Source organism: Ixodes scapularis, unplaced genomic scaffold (assembly GCF_016920785.2).
Source record: "Ixodes scapularis isolate PalLabHiFi unplaced genomic scaffold, ASM1692078v2 PGA_scaffold0__279_contigs__length_252992795, whole genome shotgun sequence".
Lineage (NCBI taxonomy): Eukaryota > Metazoa > Arthropoda > Arachnida > Ixodida > Ixodidae > Ixodes > Ixodes scapularis.
Genome location: NW_024609835.1, coordinates 141,299,664 through 141,308,336, shown reverse-complemented (window position 1 = coordinate 141,308,336; position 8,673 = coordinate 141,299,664). Strand labels below are relative to the sequence as shown.

General features: G+C 51.0%; 1 long non-coding RNA gene across 1 annotated transcript; it reads left to right on the top strand.

Annotated features, from left to right (window-relative positions):
- The first annotated feature begins 6,966 nt into the window (after positions 1-6,966).
- On the top strand, positions 6,967-7,978 carry LOC121833263. Its single transcript, XR_006076593.1, has 3 exons — positions 6,967-7,048; positions 7,324-7,445; positions 7,858-7,978. It is a non-coding gene; the product is annotated as an uncharacterized LOC121833263 (long non-coding RNA).
- Positions 7,979-8,673: the final 695 nt, after the last annotated feature.

Genomic DNA, 8,673 nt, shown 5'->3' with positions numbered 1-8,673 from the left:
TCCATCGACATCTTTCAGTCGGCCCCAGCCAAACCCAGCTGAGTCCCCACTGACAACAGCCTTTCCCATTCCATCTTTGCGCCACACGCAGTGTCAGAACAATTACGCAAACCGCGTTACATTAACCGTCACTCCGGCAGCAATGCGTGCACGACTTGTAAGACTAAAAGCTTTTCGTAAGACTCGTCTCTGTCCCGCGGTTCCCCGAAAAACGGACGTCCTGTCGCGGACGCCAGAAAATGTCACGGTCCGGTGCGGAGCGAGAGGGGAAGCGCACTCGCCGCAGACCGCAACGGGGGTTCGGACGCCCACTACCCCACAGTACGTGGGCTCCAGGGACGGGGGGACAAAGACAAGGCACGTGACGAACAGAGCAGTAGAAACATTTAATAAAAGGCTAGTAAGATGGTGACAAAAGTAAAAGGGTAATACAGACACAGTCTCGATCAGGCGGAAGAATACAAAAGAAACTTAGTAGCTATGGGCAACACAGAGAATACACAACAAGAGGAATAGCAACAATACCGCACTTTGGCGCAGTCCGGCACGACGAGGCTCGCAGAGGTGTGGGAGCACCTGAAGTCTGTCGCTTGCGGTTGATTCCCTCTCGACGTGGCCGCGGTGCGCCAGAGGCGGTTGTCGTTGACTTTAGTCGCTGTCGCGTCACGGACGGTCGACGCACTGGGGCAGTCCGGCAGAGGAAATCCGCACAGAGTAGGATCACAGAAGTAGCTGACGTCCAGTGTCCCGACGGGTCTTCCCCTTTACCGCGGTGCCCGAGGCTACGCCCGGAGCCGACAGGAAGAGCGGGTTGCGCTCTCGAACCTCCCAAGTCGACTGCCGCGCCGTTTCCCAGTTTCAACCGAACGGCCCCCTTTCCTAATAAAGTAAACAAAACACACCCGCTCCCCTACAATCGCAACACACTCACACACACACACACACACAAAAAAGACCGTCACAGCGGCGAAGACACTCGTTGCCCCCAGCTCCAAAGTCAATACAAAAACGTTCAACTGGGGCATCTGGCAAATTCATTTCCGAATTCCACGAAGTGGTACCGCGCCCAAGCATCGGGCAAAAGCGTCCCTCGAACGGGAGTCGAAGGGGCCATAAACAAGTCAAGTTAGGGTCCCAGTCGGGACCGGCGAGGTGCTAACTAGCGCCAACCAGGGAGTGTCACACCACCCGCGGCGACCACATGGCCCCGCAGGCAGCCGCGGGGCGCCCTTTACAATACGCGTGGCCCGGCGGGAACTGGCCGGTTTTTGTGACAGAGACACAACAGAAAGCTCGGGAAGAAGATCAAGAAACTGAACTCAAAAGCCAAGGCGTACGCGATGACATTGACGAGCGGAATGGGGACTCGATGTGTGACCGCATGCGGGGCAGGCTCGGCCTCTTGAGCATCTGAAAACTGCTGCAAGCCCTTATTGATCCCGAAGGGTCCAGGACGGCTGCCCGAAACCGCATCTCCGAGCTTACGTATCGTACCGGTGGCCCGGACGAGACGATCATGAGGCGACTCGCCAATATTTGTGCCTGAACCCTGTGCCCCCGGTTGTTGGGTGGAGCAGCCCGACTACCGGGGGCGATCGAAGAATGACCTCGACCAGCCCATCACGGTAGAAGAACTGGTGGAAGAGCTGTCGTGCACGAAGAAAACGGCCGCCACGGGGCCGGACTTGTTCACGGCGCGACGTCTCTACAATCTGGACGGCAATTCGATAAAGGAGCTGGTGGACTACTTCAATCGCGGACACTGGGCCAAGGGCATCGGCCTTACCGACTGAAAGAGAGCGGACATCAGGTTCATTCCGAAACCCAAGAAAGAGCTGAAGCTTGAGAATCTTTGGTTGATCTCCCTCACTTCGTGCCGGGACAAGGTCTTTGAGAGGATGATCAATATCCGACTGACCAAGCATATCGAGAAGCACTCCCTCCTGGCCAACACTCAGTTCGGCTTCCGGGCACACACGTCTACGCAGGACGTTCTCATGTGGAGATATACAACGACCTACTGGAGAACCCCCCGAAGGGCCAGGCACGCTACATCCTCGCGTTGGATTTGAAGGGGGCGTTTGACAACGTCACGCTCGCCAGAATACTTGAGGTCCTGACCGGTGTGCTCTGCGGCAAGAAAATGTACGACTACGTGAGAAGCTTTCTGACGGAGAGAGAGGCCACTGTGACGTTCGGCAACATCACGTCCCAGCTAATCCCCCTGGGCCCAAGGGGGACGCTGCAAGGCGCCGTGCTGTCCCCGATCCCGTTCAACCTGGCCATTTGGGACCTTCCTGTCAAGCGGAACGAGATACCGGTCATTCATACTTACGCGCCACTTCAGTCATTCCCAACTACCACAGAACGTTTCGACCACGTCCACATCGACATTGTGGGACCCCTCCCACCATGTGAGGGGTTCCGCTACCTCCTTACCTGCGTCGACAGGTTTACCCGTTGGCCGGAGGCACTTCCAATCCAAGACATCCGAGCGGACACCGTGGCTCGCACCTTCATCCAGGGCTGGATTTCCCGATTCGGCGTCCCATCCACTATCACAACCGACCGGGGACGTCAGTTTGAGTCTGCACTTTTCCACCAACTACTCTCACTTTTAGGAACAAGCCGCATTCGAACAACAGCTTACCACCCCATGGCAAACGGCCTCGTCGAACGCTTCCATCGTTCACTTAAAGCGGCCCTAATGGCGCAACCTGAACCAAACAGATGGCATACAAGCTTGCCCATCGTACTTCTCGGATTACGAGCAGCTTTGAAGAAGGACCTTGGCTACAGCCCAGCCGAGCTGGTATATGGTTCAACTCTTCGCCTACCAGGCGAATTTTTTGCATCCGCCTTACAAGAACCAGCTCCCGATCCCATGACATACACAAACCAGCTTCGAACGATAATGAAAAACCTCCGGCCCACGCTCCCACGCACACAAGATCGAACTGCAGTTTACGTCTCGAACGACCTCGACAACTGCAGTCACATATTTCTGCGAAGAGACGGAACCAAGAGGTCCCTGCAACCACCGTACTCTGGGCCTCACAAAGTACTTTCCAGGGCAGCTAAAACTTTTACCATCGACTACAATGGACGGCAAGAAACCGTTTCTGTTGACCGTCTGAAGCCAGCTCACCTAGAATTTCTTCCTAATGCAAACGACGCTGCCCATCCTCCTATCCTCACCGCTCGCCCAACCACTGACCCCTGCTGCCTCCCTTCAAGTCAATTACCCCGAAGTCATTCGATGCGAACTAATATACTGCCCTACAACTTCAACCGCCACGAGCCCTGCGCGCCATTTCAAGTCAACCGATATGGCTCCAGACACTTAGGAGCCAAAACGTCTGCGCCTGCCCTCGCTCGCGCCACGAGCGTGATACAGCGCAAACGAAAAGGACCTCGACAAGTTTCGTGGTGTTTAGCACCTACTCACATATGGGACTAGCACAAATAAATGTCTATCTTCTTCTGTTGCGGCGCAGCGAGGGGAGGGGAAGGTGAGTATTTGTGGGCATTGGCATACATTGACCGCCCACAGATGAAAAAGAAGAAAGGGAGAAGGAAGGAGCTCGGGAGACGAGAGATCAACGGGCTCTCAAGCCGCGCGCTCGACCGTTCCGGCAAGCAGTGAACATCACCAACCCGTTTATCCTTGTAAATAATGTACATAAATATGTAGTGCCAAGACTTTGGTTCCTACAACGCCATCTACGCCGACGACCTAACCATTTGGTGCATCTCGTGCATCTGGTGGCGTCTTGCACCATCTGGTGCAGGACGGGCTGCGACGCCGAAGGAACGACTGCAGAGGTCGGTGGACGCGGTCGCGGCGTACCCAAAGGACAGAGGACTCGAGTGCGCTTCGGTGAAATTGAAGCTCCTCGTGTTCCACAATCCCTTGAATAGACCCATTAGGAACATCAACGTCAAACTCGGCGACCAACCGGTACAGCCTAGTGTGGTCTATATCCCTTACAAAAATGAACAATGAGTTTCAATTGAGCTTCTAATGTGTTTTTATAGAGTCAAATGAAACTCATAAGAAACTCATCATTAAACGAGTTTTATCATTACCCACTCCATATCTATTCTTTTGAATTTACTCATTACATATTCAAGTGAGGCTTATCGTTACCCAATCAATATCAATTCTTTCGAGTTTACTCCTTACAAATTCAGGTGAGGTTTATCGTTACCCAATCAATAGCAATCCTTTTGAGTTTACTCATTACACATTGAAATGAGTGTTATAAAAAAAAAATCAATAAATCTACTCCCTACTGCATTGCACCCGAAACAAATAGCGCGTCGGTGCTAGTTCTGATATACAGATTTATTTCCTGTGCTTAAAATAATAACTGTATTCACTGTTTTTTACTCCTAAAGGCTTATTCATACGATGTATCTCTTCAACGCGCCACAGTTTAGCGAAACCAAGATTTCGCGAAATCGGCCTGTTCACACGTGGAGTTCGACGCGCGAAACCTGTGACGTATTGACTCACGAGAATTCCGCCAAACCTTGTCATCTGCACCGGGAATACCAAGCGTTTCGCATCAAAATGATATGAAGTACGCACAGTGTGAAGGGACAGCCTGTTTTATTAATGCCACTCAATGAATTTCGTCAGATTCGGCTCACTGGGTTTACTAGTCCTGCCAAACCCGGGAAAAACCGCGAGATGATCTCGAAGCATTTTAGACATTTTTACACCGCTAATAAAAAAACGTTATCCCCAGTCATCATGTTTATATACGGTGCTTGCACCCGCCGCGACTGTTGACGAATCTGCACCGCGCCCCCAATCCGTACTGTAGGCGCCGTTCACACACCTGCAACCGAGTAGGACCAAGACTCGTCGCCCGTACGCACCGCTTCTCCGCTTGTCGCATAGGGGGGCTTGTCGCTCGCCATGTTTGTTTGTTTTCTTTCGGCAAAGCTCGGATACGGAATCGGCCAAAAATCAGACTCCTCCAAAAGCTCGCTCCTCCTCGAAGGTCAGACGTCATAGCGAAGTCGAGCGGCCATTGGCAGCGTCCTCGTTTCTCCTTCGGGTGATTGACGGGCGTCGGTGAGGTTTCAGCGAAAAATTGCTCCAGAGGCGAGAAACACGCGCCACTTTTTTCGAAGGCGCGCCACTTTTTCGGTTGCGTTCAGACGGGGAATCTGTTTCCCGAAACCTAGTTTTGCGCCACAAGATTCGCCAACACGATGCATCATGTGAACAGACCTATTTACAGCGCCCCTCTACCGCGATTTGGTCAGTTTCGGTTTCAGTATTGTAACTTTTACTGGTTTGGGTTTCATATTTTAAGGATCGCGTCTTCGACGCCCCATCGGTAGCGACACCAGTTCTTTTTTTTTTTTTTTTTCCGCCATGGTTTTGCCCACAGTGGAATCATAACCAGTGGTCCCACTCAAGGCCACTTCCGGTAATCGCGCATACACAGCGCTCCTCAAGCCGGATGGCGACAACTGAAGTTGTCAAACAAAAACAAACAAAAAAACAGGGTCAAAAAGAATCGCAATTGACGAAATTGAGTGCGTTAATGGTAATATTTTTAGAAAACATAATAAGCTAGGTAATAATATGGTGGCTAAAGGACTTGGTGTCCGGAGCGAGCTCCCCCTCCCATTGACAAGGGCGGGCCGTTTGAGGAAGACGTGGATAGGTGGCGCCACGACACCCTGGGATGCCGAGACGGACCCGTGCCCCCGTGCCGAAGCGGGAGTGAAGCCGGTGAAGCAAGACAGAGAAACAAAAGGACGCTTGGTGAGCGTGAGCATGAGCTGTAATTTGGCCGAGGAGTGATTAAGGACAGTGACTGAAGGCATGAAACAAATGAAATCACCGAGGTGAGCGAAATGGCGGACGGGGGAGCGCCGAAGCGGCCGCCGAGGAACAGGCACTGCTGTGTGCCTGGGTGCAAGACGGGTTACCGCTCGGCTGAGCGAAAGTGCGCGTTATTTTCGGTGCCCAAAGAGAGTGAACGGTTTCTTCTGTGGTCCCGAAGTATTCCCCGTGGGGACACACCACTGCAGCCCTCGTGGGCCGTTTGTGAACTGCATTTCGACGAAAGGTTCGTGCAACGTTTTTATGAGCCTCACGTCATCAAGGGAGAGATCGTGCAGCTGAAAAGAGAGCGGCCAGCACTAACGCAAGACGCGTACCCGACTGTATTTCCGAACCTGCCGTCATACCTGACGAAGAAGCTTCCCCGTAAACGTAAGGAACGTTCAGAGTTCTCCGATGTTCGTGCCAATGTCGGACGCGAGAAGCGTGCTCGTTGTGATGCCTCGCTTGCGAGCAGCCCGGAGGATATCGAAGAGGACGAAGGTAGCGCGACACACGAAAACAAAGTGAAGTGGTGTTCATCTACTCTGCCTTCAAATGCGTGGTCCAGGACAGCATTGGAAGATTGTGTGGCTTTTGCGGTATCTTCGCTGAACTCGACGGGGTCAGAACTCCGCAGCGAAAAGCTTCTGGTGGTGAAGACACAAACGGCAGAGCTACAAAACCATAAAGCACAGTGTCTGGTCTATGTAAAGGGAAAGAAGCTGAAAGAAGTCGACCTAGCAAGCATTGAAGACCTCAACCAAGAATTGGAAGCTGCTGACTCCATCCAGACCTGCTGTGGTGCCGGACTGCTCCACGAGTTCCTTCCCCTGGAGGTTCAACCCTCGGCTACAGTGAGGATTTGGGACAATCAACTGATCGCCCAAAAATGTGCGATGACTGTCCACTCTGCAGGTAATAGATATGGGCTGGTGTTTACAATGCGCGAACAGTAGTTCCTAATTTATCCTTGGTATCTTTTCAGGATTGTCATGCCTACACTGCAGGTATGTCAGGAAACTGCTACTCACACGGAAAAGTAAAGCAAAAAAGCGGACAAAGCATTCTACCCAGGCTGCAAAAATACTACAGAAGCGACTGAAGCGTAGGAGCAACACAGTCCATTCATTGCAACGTAGGGTTGAGGGTCTACTGAAGAAGGCTGCGAGCATAGAGGATACGATTCTTGAGGAAAAGGTGAGTATCACTCTTCTTTATCCCTGTGCAGGCACCATGAACCTGGGTATTGAATCCTATCCCCACAAACACGCTCTAATCCCTGTTCCTGTGTTTCATAGTTGAACATCTGTGTGGCTGCACTTTTAGTGCACATTTTAAAGGACGTCTGCTCCTCTCCACTTCATGTGTTTGCTGCTGTATATCATCACCTTATTTGAAGTAGCGGACACAGTGGGCAATATTATTATTTAGTGCCTCTGTTAATTAAAAGCAAACATACCTAATACTTTCAGATCAAAGGTCTTCCCCGCAAGCAGCAGATGTGTGTGAGACACTGCCTTAAGGCCGCTCAACGAAAATCAACGAAGGGAATGATCTATGCTCAAGAGTGGATCTTGGAATGCATTATCATGAGGTAATAGATATGTTACATACTTGAACTGTCAATAAAGCTCTTAAATTACAGGTAGAAGGCTTATGGGTCTTCTCCAACCTTACGTGCCCTCACTGCCTTTGCATGTAAAAATGGTTGGAAACAGGAAGCAATATAAAATGTGTGGATCAGAGTTGGCACGTTTGCATTGTATAAATACTGTGTTACAAACTGCATTATAGTGGTTTAAGTTCATTGTGTCACGGACAGTACCAGAAAGCTTTATCGGATGGCATTTTATGGGGATGTACAAAGGCATGACGACCAATCTCGACCAGATCTGAGCTTCGTATGACAGCTTTTTTCGTGGTCCCGGCCACCACTATTTTTGTCCTATAATGAAGATACCTATTTTTCATACCTTGTTTTAATAGGCTTGCATACTTCATTCCAGGATGAAAAGTGCACGCCTGTACAGGCACCTACGTAGAAACAAGATCCTGCAACTCCCATCGCCATCAACTTTACAAAAATATGTCAAGGACTATAAAAGTGGATTTGGGTTTAACCCGAACACCTTCAAGGCCCTCAAAGAAAAGACGGCTGAAAAGGGCGAATTCCTGTGCCACGGAGGCCTTGTGGTAGATGAGATGAAGCTCTCTGAAAATATCTCCGTGCAGGCATGTGGAAGACTTGAGGGTTTTGTTGACCTTGGACAATTTTCTGCAAATGAGACAAGCACTACCCCAGCTGACCATGGCATGGTGATACTATTCCAGCCATTTGCCGAGAAGTGGACTCAAATTGTGGGTAAGGCACAATTGGGCAGGAGATCGAACTATAAGGGGCGCTCTGACCCGTTTGTTTTCCCCACGCTCGGTGTTTACTCAACACAAGGCCTGTGCACATGTCGACAGGCCTCATGGGAATATCCATGTCATCTTTTACAACAGAGCGCAGGGCACAGTTTAATGTAAAAAATACTAACAGTCGAGGAAGCGACGTTAAGTGCCGGATCTATCCTCAGAGAATGCGAGCTTGAACCATTCGGCTTTTGTGCTGAGCTGGGACCGTGCATGCTGCATTGTTCGTGCAGGCCGTAGTGGAAACAAGAGAGACCCTCCTCCCCCTCGCCGGAAAACACAACTCCAGCCGAACACTGACGTTGCGTTCGGTTATGTCGGCTGAGCGCTGAGTCATTGTATTTGTTGTCCCCATCCGTGTAGTTCTAAAGTTAACCGCTTGGGGCGTCACGGTCTGTCCTCCTCCC